The sequence below is a fragment of the Protopterus annectens genome, chromosome 2.part1 (genome assembly GCF_019279795.1).
Source record: "Protopterus annectens isolate FY-2018-M chromosome 2.part1, PAN1.0, whole genome shotgun sequence".
Classification (NCBI taxonomy): Eukaryota; Metazoa; Chordata; order Ceratodontiformes; family Protopteridae; genus Protopterus; species Protopterus annectens.
The window spans coordinates 1,342,743,086-1,342,763,118 of NC_056729.1; the positions used below are offsets into that span (position 1 = coordinate 1,342,743,086).

Here is a 20,033-nt window from a genome sequence, read left to right on the forward strand (position 1 = left end):
TCAGTCCTGGGACCGCTCTTGTTTGGCATCTACTTCTCTGAAATACAGGCCAACACTAAGGGACTCTGGTTAACAAAGTTTGCAGATGACTGCAAACTGGGAGCCATTATTGAATCCCCAAATGATGTGGATACTCTACAAAAGGGCCTTACAGAAACAGATGCTTGGTGCCAGAGCCATGGGCTCAAGCTCAATGCCAAGAAATTTATCCCCTTTGGGAAAAAACATGTATCCGTGAATTACCATATAGGTGGCAGTACACTAAACACCGAAAGTGTGATAAGAGACTTAGGGACACAGGTGGAAAGTGGTCTCACCTTCGATAACCACATTGCCACAACAGTCAGGAAATCCTTCTATGTGGCACACCTCATCACTAAGGGCTTTTCATCCAGAAAAAAGGAGGTCATTGCCCCACTGTACTCATCCCTCATTAGACCCATTATAGAATACAACATCCTGTTTGGTATGTACCTGTCAAGACATCTGCAACAACTGGAAAGGCCGCAGAAATACCTCACTAAAAGAATCACAGGCCTAAAGCAGATGCCCTACGCTGACTGCCTTAAAAAACTCCAGCTAGACTCTGTCACATATCGTCTACTCAGAGGCGATCTCTGCTTAACATACAAGGCCATGTTAAACCCAGAGCTGTTGGACATGCTACACTTAAAGAAATCCCAATCCCTCAGAGCCACACGCTCCAGGGATCTAAACCTTGTCATCACAATAAACAAAACATGCTGGAGGGATAAGTTCCTGACCCAGAGACTCCCCAGACTGTGGAATAGATTGCCCATACATGTCAAGCAGAGTGCCTCTTTGGCCCTCTTCAAAAGGAACCTTGACGATTGGATGGGAGAAAGGAAATTCACCCTGGGGATCATGTCAGTCACCCTGTTAAACAGGGGTCCAGGGAAGTAAATAGTGTGGGAAGAAATAGCCAGGGAATTGTTATGGCTAGGCTTGTATAGGCCCTAGGGCTGATTGCCTAGTACCAAACTATGAACCTATGAACCTGTGCTTCCACTGGTATGTCATGTGGGCCAACAGCCTTTCCATTCTTCATCCTCTTTATAGCTGACCTTACTTCCTCCTTGCTAATCTGTTTCACTTCCTGATTCACTATCCCCACATCATCCATCCTTCTTTCTCTCTCATTCTCTTCATTCATCAGCCCTTCAAAGTACTCTTTCCATCTACTCAACACACTCTCCTCACTTGTGAGTACATTTCCCTCACTATCCTTTATCACCCTTACCTGCTGCACATCTTTCCCAGCTCTGTCCCTCTGTCTAGCCAATTGGGACAGGTCCTTTTCTCCCTCTTGAGTGTCCACTCTCTCATACAACTCTCCATATGCCTTATCCTTAGCCTTCGCCACCTCTCTCTTTGCCATGCATCTCATCTCCTTATACTCATGTCTACTTTCTTCATCTCTTTGACAATCCCACCTCTTCTTTGCCAGCCTCTTCCTCTGTATTCTCTCCTGTACTTCCTCATTCCACCACCAGGTCTTCTTGTCCTCCTTCCTCTGTCCAGGTGTCACACCAAGCACCTTTCTAGCAGTCTCCCTTACAAGCTCTGCTGTAGTTACCCAGCTATTCGGTAACTCTTCACTGCCTCCAGTGCCTGTCTTAACTCTTCCCTGAACTCCACCCCACAATCACCCTTTTTTAACTTCCACCAATTAATCCTTGGCACTGCTTTCACACTCCTCCTCCTCTTCTTGATCTCCAACGTCATCCTACAGACCACCAATCTATGCTGCTTAACTACACTTTCCCCTGTCACCACTTTACAGTCTCCAATCTCCTTCAGACTGGCCCTCCTACATAGGATATAATCCACCTGTGTGCATCTTCCTCCACTCTTGTACATCACCCTATGCTCCTCCCTCTTCTTAAAATACGTATTCACCACAGCCATGTCTATCCTTTTCGCAAAATCCACAATCATCTGACCTTATGCATTCCTCTCCTTAACACCATACCTACCCATCATTTCCTCAACCCTTCTGTTCACTTCACCAACATGCCCATTGAGGTCAGCTCCAATCACTAGTCATCCACACCATGATAGAACAATTTGAACCCACCTCCTATACACCTGGCCTTACTTCCCTTCCATCTGGTCTCTTGCACGCACAATATATCAACCTTCCTTCTCTCCATCATATCAGCTAGCTCTCTCCCTATACGGGTCATACTGCCAACATTCAAAGTTCCCACCCTCACTACTACACTCCTAACCTTCCTCCCCTCTTCCTGCTTTCAGGCATGCCTTCCCCCTCCTCTTCTCTTTTGGTCAACAGTAGCCCAATTTCTGCCAGCACCCTGTTGGCTAACAGTACTGGTGGTGGTAGTTGTTAACCCGGGCCTCAACCGATCTGTTATGGAAATATGAAATGTTCTCTGCATAAGTAATTTGGCAGAGGTTTTACGCTGGATGCCCTTCCTGATGCAACCCTCCCCATTTATCCGTGCTTGGGACCGGCACAAAGAAATGCATTGGTTTGTGCATCCCCAGTGGCTGGGTTGCTTTTATATCTAAATATAAACCTGTATTTTCTGTTTTGTGAGTATTTAGTGAAGATTTAGGGATGTCTTTACTTGCACACACCCCTTATAACAGGAGGCCTTGTAGAGCTACCTTTACTATGGCTCAGGCTTTCCCCCACTTCACTAATGTAACTTTAATGATGAGTCTTAAACCAACCTGCATTTAATCTCTTCTACTAGTAAGGGCTTCTGAACGAGTCTCTGAGCTTCTAAGGCAGCATACCTGTTATCATAGTCTAATAAAATGAACAATAAACTAACTGAGAGTGACCACAGAGCCCAATGTTTTTCTTCAGTCAGCTCTCATTTTTGATAATCAATGGAGTCTTCAACCATGCATTAAATAAATCTGTGGCAAATTTGAGCAGGTCACTGCTCTCTGTTCTTTATTTCAGTCCACAAATTCTTATATTGTTGCTTTGTCAGCAGTTTTGAAATATCCATTTTAAGTAAGAGATATGCATGTTCCATCACAAACTTCAAACCTTCTGCTGTAGCAGAGACCTTGCCCAACAACTCTACCACATCCAACATGTTGATTCATACTGTGGTTTCCTACTTATGTCAATCAATATCTTTAGGCAGCCAGAAAGCACTGTTTTTAGTGATTCAACCTGGCTTACAGGGCCAGTGTGGTTTCCAAATTGGAAAGCATACATTCTGTCATGTTCTCAGAGCCATGAACTTGGCAAAGAATTACATTTCAGTGGAGACACGTGTCTATAAAGAATCATAGCATATGCATTTGTCTTGCTTGACAGTTTGCCACACACCCAGACATAAAACAGCTACATCCAAAGCTAATAAACTGATGGGCACATTTTTGGTGTCCGTATTCATCGCTTTCCTTAGTTCCAGAATACTGCCATTCTTCTCCCAATTTCTAAAGGCTGCATTAAAGTAAGTTTTTTATATGATGCATTTCTGTGGGATCTTTGGATAAAGAATATTGAAAGGATGCAAATAAAACTAAAACACCTGAGGAAGGCATCAGTGAAACCAATGCACCAAAATTGTTTATGTCTTGAGTGCTTTCATCCGTTAATGTTACAAGACTTCTTTAGAAAACTCAACCATTGCTTTCATTGTTGAATACAAATAACTTTTACCATATAGTTGTGGGGCTTATGCAACTTCCCTTATGTTTACAGAATGAATATGTTAGAGCTGTACTCCATTAGCTACAGCAGATGTAGAAATGAATTAATTTTGGTTCATTGTGTTAGACATGATGGAATTTAAGCAACTGTCTAGGTACTTAACTATATTCAGGCAGTCGTAATTGGAGGGTTAGATTCAGGATACAAAATATCAATGTAATGAGTAAGTTAAGACTAAATCTATTTTAAATAGAATAGAGCAGAGTATAGTGCAGCTCGAATGCTCTTACTATTCATATTCAAAATATATCTTTCTGCACAGTCATTTTTGGGATTCTGAGTTCTTTTATGGGATTTTATGACAAAAATACCATTTGGACAATCATTCTTTATACTTACAGTTCTGGTGAAAGATTTTTGGGGATGATACCACTTTAGTCTATATTTATTTAAGCATGCATTATGCAAACTTTGCCTATATATATATATATATATATATATATATATATATATATATATATATATAGATATATATATATATATATATATATATATATAGATATGTATAGATATGGTTCCCCTTCACAAGATTGAATGAATGGGAGCTCGAAATGCATAAGCTCGAGACCAGAATCTCGAACTTCCATTCACTCAAAATTGTGAATGGGAAGTTTAAGGTTAGAAAAAAAATAGTTCAGTTACCTTTTTGCAGGGGGCTAGGTCCCCCTGCACCCTTGCAGCTGTCATCTAAGAGCTGCGTGACCGCACTATAGCGGAGGACTGGGAAATCTTCTGTTTTGTGCTTATGCATATAGAGTAGAATGTGAGATTTCCCTTTCCTTCGCTATAGTGTGATCACAGAGTAGGGATATTTAAATAGGGAGTGTGTAGGGGGTGCAGGGGGGGCGATGCCCCCCTGCAAAAACATTAGAAAGGTGGTTTTATTTATTTTTTTTATTTCCCCTTCACATTTACGAGTTTTATAAACTTGATATTCTGTTTTCGGGGTTATGACTTTCGATCCTGTGAAGGGGAACTATATATATATATATATATATATATATATATATATATATATATATATATATATATGTGTGTGTGTGTGTGTGTGTGTATGCAGCTTGACTTCTCAGCTTTTGCACAGTGTAAATGCTTCAGGAATTTTCTTTTGTAAACATCTTTCATGCTATGATTTAGTCTTGGTATTGCAATTAAGCCTAATTAAAGTATGTGTTGGTTGGCAATTATTGTGATAGTCTTTGCCCAAGTTACAGTCTGAACCAAAATGCTTTATCATTTACACCCAAAGAAGTGACTCTTTTTGTCTAATAGAAGCAAACATTCATAGATACTGTTGTCCGTATCTTATGCAGTATCTGTAATTCGCTGTCTCTGTCTGCTCCATTTTAGTCTTCTCCATATAAATGTGTCTCGGACTTAATTTTTATACTGCATAATCCCTTCCCTGTTTTGTCAGACAATTTTTGACTTTGTTTATGTCTAGCACACTATTTATTGAGGAAATGGATTTGTTATACTTATCTTCAACAATTATATTTTCAAAAGATTTTATTTGTAGATTTATTACTGTATAGCAAGCAGTCCAATCCAGGATCAGTTTATTTTGCCATCATACTAAATAAGTTTGTTTTAATATTTGTGTACCTTGTATATTACACAGCAGTCAGTTGATTTATTGAAAGATATTTTTCTATCAGCAATGCAATAACCTTCTTAGTATAAGCCCTGATCCTGCTATTTGATATATAGTATGATATAGTTCCCCACAACACTTCTGTTGAAAGCTATTTTTTCTTTTGGGGTAAAATAAACCATAAGACTATGGTAGATGATCAAAAATGCTTTCAACAAAAACAAACCCATTTATTAAAATCATGATAGACATTGTTTCTGAAAATCAATTTCTTCTACTGGAGACACAATCTCTCCTCATTCACGGGGCTTTGCCCCTGTAAGCCCTAACATAATATAATCAATTGCAAGGTCACTGCACTTTGGCTAAGGCAAACCCTAACTGCAATGGCCTATTATGCTGAATGTATGCTTTGGCCAAGTGTTATTGAGTGACAACTTGGGATTCTTGCACTTGGTGTATTTCTATCAAAACACAGACCTGCTATCTAAAGAGGGACTGTCGTAGGTTAATATACTCGGTGCTTCTTATAAAACAGAAAACATAGCTGTATACTAAGAATGACTTTCACAGTCCTAACTGATTCAATAAAGAACAAAACTACCACCCCAGCTTCAAACATCAACGCTAATAATGATGACATAGCTTCTCAATTTAATCATCACTTCACAGAATCTATTAATATACTATAATATATAATAAGGTTAATATACTGGGTGCTTCTTAAAAAACAGAAAACATAACTGTATACTAAGGATGACATTCACAGTCCTAACTGATTCAATAAAAAACAAAACTACCACCCCAGCTCCAAACACCAACACTAATAATGACGACAAAGCTTCTCAATTTAATCATCACTTCACAGAATCTATTCTGTCATTATCTACTCAACTATCCAGGAATAACTCTATATCCACCCCCACTACAAGTCGCAATAATATACCTTCCTTTACACTCTCACCTGTACCAACCTCCATAATTAAAAAAAATACTCTTAAAACTGAAACCTACCAGTCTCGCAGCCGATGGTTTACCCACTAACTTCCTAAAAATAGCAGCAGAATCCTTAGCTTACCTTGTCTCAATTCTTATCAACTCCTCCATACAGGAAGCATACATCCCTCAGCTATGGAAAGTATCATATATTATCTCTCTTCACAAAGGTGGCAACTCCTATGAGCTATCAAACTACCGCCTCATTGCTATCCTATCCCCCCTGTCTAAGCTCCCTGAGAAATGCAATCATACTCAAGTGATGCAATTCTTAAATTCACATAATCTCCTCTCCGCTCAAACCATAGCACAACTACTGCACTTCTCTCTTTTACTAATCAGGTTAACCAACTTAGAAAGAACAACAATTTTGTATCAGCTATATTCTTAGATCTCTGTAAAGCATTTGACATGGTCTCACATGCCATACTTTTAGACACTCTATTCTCCCTGTCCTTTGCCCCCTCTACTATTGCCTGGTTCAAAAACTATCTATCTGACAGGAAATAATTGGTCCAATGGCAAGGTGTACTATCACCTCTATTGCCAACTACCATAGGTGTTCCATAAGGCTCAATATTGGGGCTACTACTATTCTCCATTTTCACCAACAAACTACACACCTCCACGCAGCATGCATCACTTATACAGTATGTAGATGATTCTACACTAATCTGCTCAGCTCCATCCCTAACCACTTTACAACAACTTACCCAGGAATCCTGAAGCTCCATGGAAAACTGGATCATTGATATCCAACTTATCCTAAACCCCAACAAGACCAAATTACTCCTATTTACCCCCAACAAATCTAAAACCACTCCTCTTTCCTTCAATATCACCTCCAGTAATGGCACTGCAATTTCTCCCTCTCCCCATACTAAGCTCCTTGGCGTAGAAACAGATAAAAATCTTCACTTTGATGTCCATATTTCTCAAACCATCAAAAAAGTACATAAAAAATGGGAACTTTATACAAACACAAAAACTTCTTATCAGCACGGGTCACCCTAGCCCAAACCCATCTTTTGTCTACCCTGATGTATGCAGCACCAATCCTAACCCACGTCAGGAAATTAGACCTAGACAAACTTGAATCATGTTACAATAAAATTGCAAAATTTGCCAATAACTCTGCTTTTAGAAGCCATCATTGCCTCGCCCTAAAGGAACTACAGTGGTTAGAACTTCAGTTACTTAGTTACCACCAACTAGTTCTTGCCTACATTCTAAAGAATCCTCACAAAACTCCAGCTCTAAACCAACTACTAACCCAATATTCAGCAAATCATCTTCTCCGCTCAACCAACAAAACCCTCTTCTGTATATCCAACGCCAACAAAACTGCAAGGAGAGCTCTATTCTCTCATTCCATAGCTAGAAAGTGGAATAACGTCCCCCATAATGTGTCTTCTGCATCATCTATATCACAGTTGAAAAACTCACTTAAGTCACATCTTTTGGTTCCTGGCTCTGTCCATGCATTACATAAATACTTTCTGTCTCTCTTCCACTCCTTCTTACCTTCCTCTCTACTCTTCTTACTGTCTACATGCTACAGTGTTAAACTCCTCAGTTGACTGCCATCTGAGGCCTAACTATCTGCAATTTAAGCTTGCTTGAAACAATCCATTGTAAATATATTTTACTTCTTGTATGATTTGTCTTTTTTGCTTGTCTCATTACCACTTGCAATTATTGTTTAACTAATGTGGAGCTTTTCTCCCCGGGCCTCCACTGTAAATGGACCTCGTTCCAGTCGGACTTTCCCGGTCAACAAATGTAAAATAAAATAAATAAATAAATACAATTTTATTAAACATACTTTTGGTAATGGGGATTCCACTCCTTCAAACAGCAACCTTATTTGCACAGATTGCATTTTTGGGGGGCAAATGTGCATTATTACACAGCTGAACATTATGCAAATCTAGGATTACTGGAATTCATCAAGCCCAGCAACTGTCAGCATGCCACCATCATTAGTTATAAACTAGAATAAGTGATTCTGAAATTAATTTCAGGGAAGCATCCTATAGCTGGAAGAATTCTGTAGCAGTAATTGCAAAATCCTGCCCAGTTGCAGAAAGGAAGAAAAGATTATTCTTTTTGAAGATTTCTTAGTTTAGAGTCGAACAATTAACTCAAAGAGTAAAAGCTGTGATGTGTTAATGATTTGCTTCCTATTCCAGGGGTACAAGGCTTTAATCTATCCACTTTACTGCATGACCTTAAGTAAGTGACTTAATGGTCTCTAGGACTGCGTGACTAGTAACTACCTATGCACCACTGAGTTAGGTGTGATTCATCTCACCATGAATGACACCACTGAGAAGGGGTTTGGAGATGCATACCAGTGGCATTCTGCTATCTGACAAGTGTGTAGACATTTGGTGTTTTTCTCTTTCTTTTCTTTTTTTTTTTTTTTTTTTTTTTTAGCTCCCTATAGCTGGCCACCAGCTCATCTCCCTATTCACAGGCTCCATAGGACTTGCTTTAGCCTTCCCTGTGCTCTACTTGACCCATGTCTGGAGCTGGTGAAGATATCAAAAGTGCGGGAGCACCATTCTTTTTATTTTAGTTTTTGTTTAGCGGGGTAGAGCACTGATCTCAATGGACCTTTTCTGACACAGCCATGGAGGAATGTTTAGTTAAAAGAGTCACTCAGTTAGGCAGTTGAAGCTGAGAGAATCAAACCCTGGACCACTGGTCCACAGCAAACAGTTTGTTAACACCTCCTTAATCTTCTGCACCAACTGCCATATTCAACATAATCATCAGAATCATACTACTATGTTAAAGAGGTGAATGCTCAGTTCTATCAAACGTCCAACCAAGTGGCATGCTGCTTCCAGCATGGAGACTGCCTGGCTCTCCGTGCTACTACTGCAATGATCCAGGATGTCTACCTACCCCACAAGATGCATCAGTTGTCCATTCCCATCCTGCTGTGCCAAGTCCCTTCAGCACCTATACTGCTAATCAAATGTGCATCATCTGGGGTGCAATCAGGACTTCATCCCTGTGCACCACAGAACCTGGGGTATTATGTAGACCCTGAAGCTGTTATTACAAATGCTATCTTTAGACAAAGTGGCAATCATAATACTACTCAAAGTTACTCTTTATTCTAGCACTGGCAACTCTATGACTGTCTTATCATTGGCATTCCTACCTAAAACAAAATGTGCATGACAAAGGTTGTGACAAGATTTAAAGAATGAGATTCTGCTCTTCACGATATGAACTCTAGCAACAGCATGCATCTTACTCAAGAAGCACAGCAGACAAATAAATAAATCTTCAATAAATGTGTATATAAATCATTTGAAGACCCATTGGTCCCATTGGTTCAGGAGGAATTGTAGCATTTTCAAGGTAGACTATATCCCACAGACAGCTAATAATGACATTAAGAAAAAAATGAAGGACATCATGACGACTGTTCAGGTAGTGTGTGTTGAGAGTATTGGCAGTGTCACCTAGCACCACCAAGACTGACTTCAGGAAAATGATGCCATGATTTAAAATCTCTGCATATGACAAAATGACATGTCACAGTCAGACCAACAGCTTAATATGAAGTTCAGATACATTAAAAACAAATGTTGGTAAGACAAGCTTATTGAGATATAGCAGTGGCACTCCTAAAGGGAAGTGAGCTCATTTATGACAGTTAAAGGAACACACTGTGACGTTTACCCAAATGATGGTTCATCTGTTAAAGATGCCACTACAGATCTATTCTTCAACAACTTTTTAACATAAGCTCATACTGGTTGTCCTATTGCTATACAAATAGGAGTACCATCGAATACACCACAAATAAAGATACAGTGACATACTGGCTGAAATTCTGAATAAAGAGAGGAATGCCTACTGAAGTTTCCTTAATCTGTGTTCTGAATCTGCAGCAATGATGAAATAGTAAAAAACAGTGTGCTAAAATTATTATTGCTATTGCCTTCAAGGAGGGTTAGGGGCAGGGTATTATCTATTTGACAAACCCACTAATACACCTCTTCAACTGTTCAGTATAAAGTCATCTACTAACACATGCTGTAGGTATACTTTATGCTGTAATGACTGCACTCTAATTAGCAAATGAATGTCTAACTGTTAATGTATATTACTTAGTAGCTGTTAAAAAACATTTGCAATATGTTGGAGATTTTCTCCGTCAGGCTCTGCTGAAACGGGGATTTTGATTAAACCCAGTCAGAGAAACCTGGTAAATAAAAAAAAAAAAATTAAATAAGGTAGGCAGGGGAGTTTGCCATTAAATGTATTCTCCCTAGCTGACCCTAACCTGCAAGCACACAAACACTAAATGCAGCCCCTTCCCTAAACCTTATTCTAACCCTAACCTGCAAATATTCTTGCTTGTACACACAAATACACACATTCATAAAACCCAGTTACCTGTTACAAGAAACCACACATCCAACAAAACAATCATTTGATAAACTATATATATATATATATATATATATATATATATATATATATATATATATATATATATATGTCATTTGTTTGGATGTTTGGATGGAAAAAAACAGGTGCTAAAATACAAAATCCAGTAAACTAGTCAGCAGTTTGGATTCAGGATAAATTTATCATAAAAGCATATATCTCCAGAAAGAAACATTTGTTACTCGTCAGTATACTTTACTTGTGTCTACTGTTTATTATTCTTAGGGAAAAATTCTTAATTGTCGCAGTGTCTAATAAAACTAATATCCTGTTTCAAACCACTAATTGTCAGACTGGACAATTTAATTAGCTAAATCTCAATTATTCTTCATTCCAAAGGATGGAAATGTTCCTTAAGGACCATAACTGTCATAAATGATACAGAATTATCAGATGGAGAAGCATGTGCTGCCACAGGCTTGTCAATCATTTTTGGTTGTAACTGCGTCTATGGGCATTCTTCAAAATTTTGAGTGACTTGCCTCTCTCTCTCAAACTATTACACTCCTAGCTAATAACCAGAGGTCAGAATCAGACTCTGTACATTGGGTCTGTGAGGTGAGGATTGTAAGCATTATAAGAAACATACCAACTTTAGTCTTTTTATGGACGTTTTCTGCACTTACTTAGATAAACTACATTTTAAGATGGGCATATAAATAATCCATGTACTTTGAAACTTTTGTGAAATTGTTATGATGGAAGTCATACAAATCATTTTACATGTTTTGCAACTGGGAGGGTTGCAGTGTTTTTTGCCATTTTGGACTATGATCTGTTACAGTCTGTGTATGCTTCTGGCAAAAAAAGATTCTTTAGGTTTGGTGGATGTTTAAATGACTGTAATGAGAGTGCTTGAAAAAAAGTCTCTCAAACTGTCATCCTCACTTAACATTGTTTAGATATCCTGTATGACTTTGCAGTTTCTTTGAGTTCTATATGACATGTTGCCAATACTGTAACTGTCACAAAGGGGCACTTTTTAAATTGGAGAAGCTATTCCCATGGCAGCTGAGTTGCTCTGTCTGTTGGTCTGTCTGACATTTTGTCAGCTTTTGTAACATTACTGGGCATTCATTACTTCTGACTGGCTTAGCTGAATAAGCAACAATACCAGATATATTTCTACAAATTCAGATACAAACTGCAAGTAGTCTCCATATCTTCACTTCAACAAAATATTCTCCTTTTTGCATACTTTACTACAAGGTAATCACAAAAGGTGTTTCCTGACTTCATGCATGTAGCAGAATTATACTCAAGTATCTAGTGCAGGAGCTGCTCTTCTAAGTCTCTCCCCCTCCAGTGGTACTCCTCTTGTGAGTTTCCACTACCCCCCAGTGATATTAAGGACTAAGAGCAAAGATCTCCACCTGCACACATTTTGGACTATTATGGAGACATACAGGTTCATAGGTAGGTACTAGGCTATCTGCCTGAGGGCCTACGTAAGCCTAGCCAACAAGGTTCCCTGGCTTACATCACCCAAGGAAGTTATTTTTCTGTGCCACTGTTGAGCAGAGACACAGAAGTGATCCCTGGGGTGTATTTCCTATTTCCCATCCACTCATCAAGATTTTTCTTGAAGAGTGCTAATGAAGAACTTTGCTTGACGTAGATGGGTAGCCTGTTCCAGAGTATGGGAAGTCTCTGGGACAGGAATCTACCTCTCCAGCATGTCCTGTTTATTGTGGTGACAGGGTTTAGGTCCCTAGAGTGTGTAGCTCGGAGGGATTGGGATTTCTTTAGGTGTAGCATGTCCAACAGCTCTGGGTTTGACATAGCTTTATATGTAGGCGATATGCTACAGTGTAAAACTGGAGTTTTTTGAGATGGTCAGTGTAGGGCATCTGTTTGAGGCCAGTAATCCTCTTTGTCAGGTACTTCTGTGGCCTTTCTAGCTGCTGCAGATGTCTTGTGAGGTACATTCCAAAAGGGGCGTTGTACTCTATAATGGGTCTAATGAGTGTTGAGTAGAGGGGAGCAATGACCTCTTTTTTCCTGGATGAGAACCCTTTTATGATGAAGTGTGCTACGTAGAAGGACTTCCTGATTACTGTGGCGATGTGACTATCAAAGGGCAGACTACTGTCCACCTGGGTCCCAAGGTCTCTTATGCTTCATCATTTTCCTAGCAACAGTAAGCTAAAGTGTAGGACCTTTGGTTTATGAAAGTGTGTTGTAATATCTGTAAATGGCTTATTGTCTTATTTGTTAAGTGTAAACTGGATGATCCGTAGACTCTTTTCCAATACAACATGGGCCACAAGGCTAGAGGTGACGTCAGTATTTATGTCTACAGCTAGTGGGATGTGTTTTATTGGCTAAAATACACCAGAAGAGATGTAAAAACATAAAAGTAAAAAATCATGTGCTTTCAGAAGCTATACAGCTGAAACACTGAATGCGGTTGAGTGCCAAATATTCTGTTAAGTTTAAGTTTCTCAGCAAAGCTAAAGACCTTACGGTTGTATTTGAACTGGTTTCAATCCTAAGTTCATTATCAGCCTTGCCTTCCATAATAGTAAGCTTAAGAAATGCAAGACCAGATACAAAGTCAGTGCTCGATTCAAAAGACATCCATAACTCATTTTTCAGCTCCTTCAGTATAGGCTGGATTAGATAGATAGATAGATAGATAGATAGATAGATAGATAGACAGACAGACAGACAGACAGACAGACAGACATGCTTCCTAATGAAGCTCTCGCAAAACAGTGATTGCAAAACCTTGGAAAAACTTGAATGGGAGGAACATTTGAAATTAGCAAATCATATACAAATGCCCCCTGAAGTGCCCACTCTCCCCCCTCCTTATGTATACCAATTCTGATATCACACCATCTCATGGAAAAGGGAAATCCACAAGATAGAGCAAACGCAATCTTTAGTGCATTAGGATTGTGACAGGTGATAACTAATCTAGCGATATCATATCTCGGCCTCATATCAAGATAGATAGATAGCTTGATAGGCAGATAGATGAACAGATGGCTAGGCAGATTGATAGGCAGATGGGTAGATAGACAGATGGATAAGTAGACAGACAGATACACAAATAATTTAGTGTAGCCAGCCAACCAGCATGTTTTTAACAAGTAGATGGAACCCACACTTCTCAAACAAAACATACTCAGAGATGGTGAGATTATACAACCTCCATACAGAAAAAAGACATCAGAACTAAATGTTGAATGCTAGAGCTGTGAGCAGCAGTCCTTTTGATCTCTGATGTAGACATACCTTCTGTTTATTGAAATCTTGAAAGGTCCTGTAATTAGCAGAAAGGCTGTGTTATCACATAACCCACTGCCAAAATTGGGAACAACAAAGTGCAACTGAAATCTGCAAATAAAAAGGAAATGACTGATTTTTTTCATGTATTTGATATATTTCTTCATTTTTTTTCATAGCTAACACATAAAGATGAATGGAGTGAATGAATGATGCAAAATAAATGTTCCATCCTCTGGTAATGCTGCTTTCAACAAATATTGTAAAATGAATTGAAAGTTACAATATCCAACTCAACTCAATGCTTTCTTAAATTTTTGGCAATATTTTCTAGATTATTCGACACAGATTTTTTTGTCCCATTACAACAGCATTGCATATGTTGAGTTACGTAAAAGAATGATACAGCCAGCTCCCTACTATTCCTGCAGCTACTGTTAAACATCTGAATTGTCTCTCTCTTAGACTGTTTCATTAGTTCTAAAACCTATGTACCACCTTTGTTACACAAAATACTGAATACCAGCTTAAAGTTTCTTTGTATGTAAAAATACCCAAGCTATACATTCTTTTTCTATGATACTGAAAGGCAATAGGAATAAATATGGTAGAGATAATTATTAATATTTAATTTGAAGTAACAACTTTTGTGTTCAGCTCCAATAATACCTCATTTTGTTAACACTACAAATATGGATGAGGTTTGAGCATGGAAAACTCTAGCCAAAATCTGGCAAGTTATTGCAGAGGATTAAATCTAAAATTTGCTTTCTGTTGTCCATGGTTTGATTCTCTCACCCTCTATGTGCCTACTGTGTGACTCTGAGCAACCCCATTAACCTAACAGCGCTCTTAGGCCCAAGTCTGAAAAGGGTCTATGTGATTACATGCTCACTCTTGTTTACAAATATAAAGTGCATGACATATCGTTGCCTATTTAAACATGAACAAAAATTCATTTCTTATATAATACTTTAAAAAAGCAAATGGTGTCAATAAACCCCAAGAGAATTTAAAGAGTGTAACACTCAGCGTCTGCCGACCAGTTCATATTTTTTATCCAGTGGGTCTACTTTTCTTTTAGTCGCTCTTTGCATATTGTATAGCAGAGTGCAAGTCAATTAATCCAAAAAGAGGAAGGTGTGTTTACTTGGTATTACTAAGGGCAAAAAAGACCAATAAAGAATGCATTTAATTACATAAGGTCACAGAAGGTGAAAAGGGCATAATTTAGAGTTTACTTAACAAGTTTCATCTTGAGTTCACTTGTATGTTTGACTATTAAGAAAGCTAAAAATCAAATATAATGGGTGAATGGAATTTACTTCTTAAACCTGGGTTATGTGGACAATGAATTCCACAGATGTGCATTCATGCAGCTAGGTAACAAGTCATAAGAATACTGACCCAGGGGAACAGTAACTGACCAGTCTGCATTCTTTAAACGAAAATGCAGTGAACCTAAAAGCTGTGTTTCCTAACAGAATACATTTTAAAAGAATGCCTTTAACCTCCATGACTCTGTATTTATACAATCAAGTCAGAATATTTATTTAGTGCTTCTGATTTGTACATTAGAAGTGTTGTTCTAGAAATTCATGATGTTCTTCTGCACAGGAAAGATTTAGTGGAATGTAAGTGCATTGTACCAACTGAGGCAAAATGTATCTCTATAATGCACAGTATAATTTTATTTTAACATTTGTTTACTGGGAAAGTCTGACTGGGAAAGAATTCAATTTCAGCAAAGGCCTGGGGAGAAAAAACTCCAGATGCTTGTCTTTGGAATGTGGGAGGAACCGGAGCACCCAGGAGAAACCCATGCAAACATAGGGAGGGCATGGAGACTCAGCACAGAAGGCACCCCAGCTGAGAACTGAACCACTGAACCTCTTGCTGTGAGGCAACAAAATTAACTGCTGTGCTGCTCTAATTTTAGAAAAGTATTCATAATAAATGTGTAGAGCAGAAAGTCCAATGATCATATACAAAAATCTATCAAAGACAAAACAATGACAGATCTAGGATGAGGGTCAGAAAATATATTTTTTTATTTATGGAAATGATGAATAGGGTCCTAATTATTTGACTTCAAGTATATGAATGTTTTGATGTGTCTGAACTTTCCTTTCACTAATTTTTAATTATAGAGATTTCTGCATTGACTTTTGCATCCACGGTTACCGAATTTGGCTTTCCCTGAGTAAAGTTATGGTTGATATGTCAAGTTCTCACAGGTGTAAGACTGGATAGTTATTAATAGACTGGGTGGAGTCACAACTGTTTTGTTAACTGCTAACATTGCTGCCTTCTTTTCACATATACGATGACTGGGATTGGAGTTAGTGTTTTAAGGCTGTTTGAAAAAGTATATAGGAGTAGAAAGGGTGTATATGGGTGGTAATATTTTGTTCCAGAGTTTGGAAGCATGAAGATGAAAGTCATTGCGTTTTGGGTACATAAGTTTTGCAGTATTACTAGGCAAGTTAAATTAGGTTTTGCTGATTGTTGGATGGTTTTGTGGAATTGCAGGGTTAAAACACCCTTTAAGGAGAGGCATTTGTGCAGTAATATTAGATTAAAGGCTTGAGCTTAAAAGTGGACCCATGCCCAAAACAGACACACTTTGCATTCACTGAGATATGGATCATGAAATGGTAAATTTTGTTAGATTAGCTTTGGAACATGGCAATATTCACCTCTGGCAATGAAACAGGAAGGATATTGAACTTTGATGTTGGAATGTGTTTCCCTTTCCCGAGAGCATGAATGTGGTAAGACATTTAGCAATTCTGCAAAATTCTGTAGAAGGTTCTTAGCATATTTAACAAAGTGTAATGTGGCAACACACACAAACCAAAAACTGGGAACAAAAGCAATATGCATTGTAATAGCAAGTAAATGGAGTGCACCAAACACAAAACAAACTGAGCTTGAATTGTCAGAATAAGCTCAAATAACAATGCAATGCCCATACTGGGCACTGTGCTCCCCTTTGTGACATCAGGTGTGATTGAATATGAACACCATATGAATACAACCAAGCAAAAATGGCACAAAAACGTCTCTAGCTCCAATCATGGAATGACATGCACCTGCCTGAAATACTACCTCTCAACCTCTTACAGCAAAAAATCTGGACAAAGCCAAAAATAATGGGAGGACAAAGGCCCAAAAATATGGACAATTTTAAAATATTGCCCTTACAAATTTAGAAAGTTGATAGAACAGGTTTTGCATTAGCACAAATTTTCTGAAAGGTATGAAGTCTAAAACTCATATGTCTGTCATTATTTTCTGAATTCAATCTTCAATGATTAGCTAGAAAATCAAAATTTTTTGAAAAATGAGCCAAAAATGTGAGGTAAAAATCTAGACATTCTGCAAAAGTCTGTACAGTTGAGAGGTATGAGCTAGGCCATCAAACTGTTAACCTGGTACAAATGCCAATATCTCATTACTGAAGTGTAGATTCCTGTTTCAGAACCCTAAAGAATACAAATCCACACCCCAGCTAGAAAAATATCAGGTGTGAATTATTTTAACCAAACTGTTATAAACAGCATTTGCACCATTTGGAAATGAAACTATGGAGTAACTTGATAGCAACCTTTTGACCCTTAGAGATGCTCACTTCTTACTTTCACAGTATAAACCTATAACCAGTTCTACTAAAGTATCTTCTAGATTTCACTGTTTAATGGCAAACTTGCCTGTTTAGGCCACCATCAGTCACTTCACGAGCATGCCAGGGATCATTGTTGGACACATATTATTCTTAGTCTGTTAAACAGCATGCACCAGAGTCATTACGATAATATGCTAATAATATAGATGCGCTCTTAAATGGATGCAACATACAGATATCTGGATATCCATGCAGTCTGTTTTCTCCATACTTGACTCCTGGCTAACAAGAGTCCAGTATTACCCTTAGTGCAACCAAACTAAAACTAGTGCTTATGTTGTCTTAACGCTAACCAGGTTGAACATGTTGTAAAAGATATGGTATATTGATTTTACAATCAAACTCCACAAACAACAGTTTGGTGGTGCAGCGGTATAAACAGTGCTGTACTGAGTTTCTCCCATACATTTCAAATGTGCTGATGCTTATGGGCATGGGAGGTTAAGAAGAAAGCAAGGAAGCAAAGTGACTGCTTACTGAACCATTGAATTAAATATTAACTTGAAATCAAGTTTCTCTCCTGCACTTCGTTATATAGAATTATGTTACCAGGATTTAGATCCCCATTTGAATTTTTTGGGATGCAATCAGTTTGCATAGTTCTCTGGTACTTTCTGTTTATTGCACAATCCTCTTTTTAGGGAATTATGGCCTTGGGGGCATCATTTATTCTTTATAAAAAGTTTTCTTTCTGGCCCTACAACATATTCCTGTTTGCTTTATGTTTCTTGTGGTTGCTGTATACAATGTAGTGGTTAACCTTGTCTGAATAATATAAAAATAAATGAAGACATTTAAAAGGAAAATAAGAAATAAAAATTGGTACCCAGTGAACCAGATGACCAATTGAACATAAATGCCTACAATTAGTTTTCACTAAGGAAGCACTGTATAAAGAAACTTCACTAGAAGTACAAACCCTTCCTTTGTTTGCCTGTGTCACACAACTTCCAAATATGGAAACATGCTAAAGTCCATAAAACACAGAAAGAAGCTGTAAAATTCCAAACTTTAATGAGAAAACTTAATACAAGATTTCCAGCTTCCCAAAATTTTGGTTGTAACAGTTTTCAAGAGAGAACAAATATTGCAATCCCTCCTTAAGCTAGGCCACTTATCAACCCAAACTGAAGACTATGCACAACCAGTTAAATAATAATGATACACACTCCCTTCTGTTAAGGGAGAAGATAGGAAAAGAAACATCAAATAAAATATAGAGAACAAACAGCAGGAATGTTTAAACAGATTATGCAAGGGCACCTTGGTGACATCAGAACAGACAAAACCCATGATGAGCTGCATCACATTTTAACATTTGTCACAGCACATATCTGAAGAGTTTCAATGTGATGCCAGTCTGTACAAAGTAGTCCAACTTATTTAAAGCTCATGAAGTTGAAAGACAGGTACATGTTTAAATTTCAAACTGTTTGTCCTGATTCTGAGTAATAAAGTTGACTATAACTATTTATTTTATGCTTTGTGTGTCCACTTTGAGGCTGTTTTGGGTTCATACTGTGTTTGAACTTCCACAAAGGATATTACAGCTGAGGGACCAAGAGGTTAAAAATATTGTATATAGTTTTGCATTAAAGTATAGATTTTTATTGTTTCCTTCTGTGGTTTTGGACTATGACCCACACAATCTAGGGTGGTAACAGAGAAAAAGAGTGCCTAGATTTAACAGTTCTACAGCATCATAAATGTAACAGATGAAAATGTTACAAATGTTCTTCATGACATCACTCGGAGTAATACTTAAAGAAAGGATGAATTCTACACAGCTTCAGGCACCTTCTTCACATGCCATACATCTGCCCTTAGCACAAGTAGACAGTATTATAGGGGCATATAGAAGGACCAAAACCCAGTACTTTCATGCCACCAGTATGCAGACTTTCAGTAGCATCACATCTAGTTATCCATGAGGGCAGAATCAGTGTACAGCTTTCAGTAGATAAGTACTTCATTGGAGACCCTTCCTATTTATTTACAACTTTTTGTGAGAAGTTTGTTATGTCTGCCAGGAACGACAAGTGTGACTATGGGTGGCGGACACCTTAAAAGAACTCCCACTCTAGCTGTGTTTTTTTTCTGCTTGGGGTTGAAGTCGACATTATGTTATACAGTATTTTTTAAAACTGAGGAGAGCACACAGGCAGGGCAAGGCTATAATGGCTTTTCACACATTTAAAATATATACTACACAGGCAGGGACTAAAATTGGAAATGTCTCAATTACATAAAACAACTATACCTCAAGGCTTGTCAGACAGGACAATGCAATTGAAATTCTCCAAGTTCAAATCACCATAGGCAAA

General features: G+C 38.1%; 1 protein-coding gene across 1 annotated transcript in view; it reads right to left on the reverse strand.

Annotated features, from left to right (window-relative positions):
• HTRA3 (HtrA serine peptidase 3) overlaps window positions 1-20,033 on the reverse strand; it is a 700,273-nt gene that overhangs the window by 326,795 nt on the left and 353,445 nt on the right. The window lies entirely within an intron of this gene.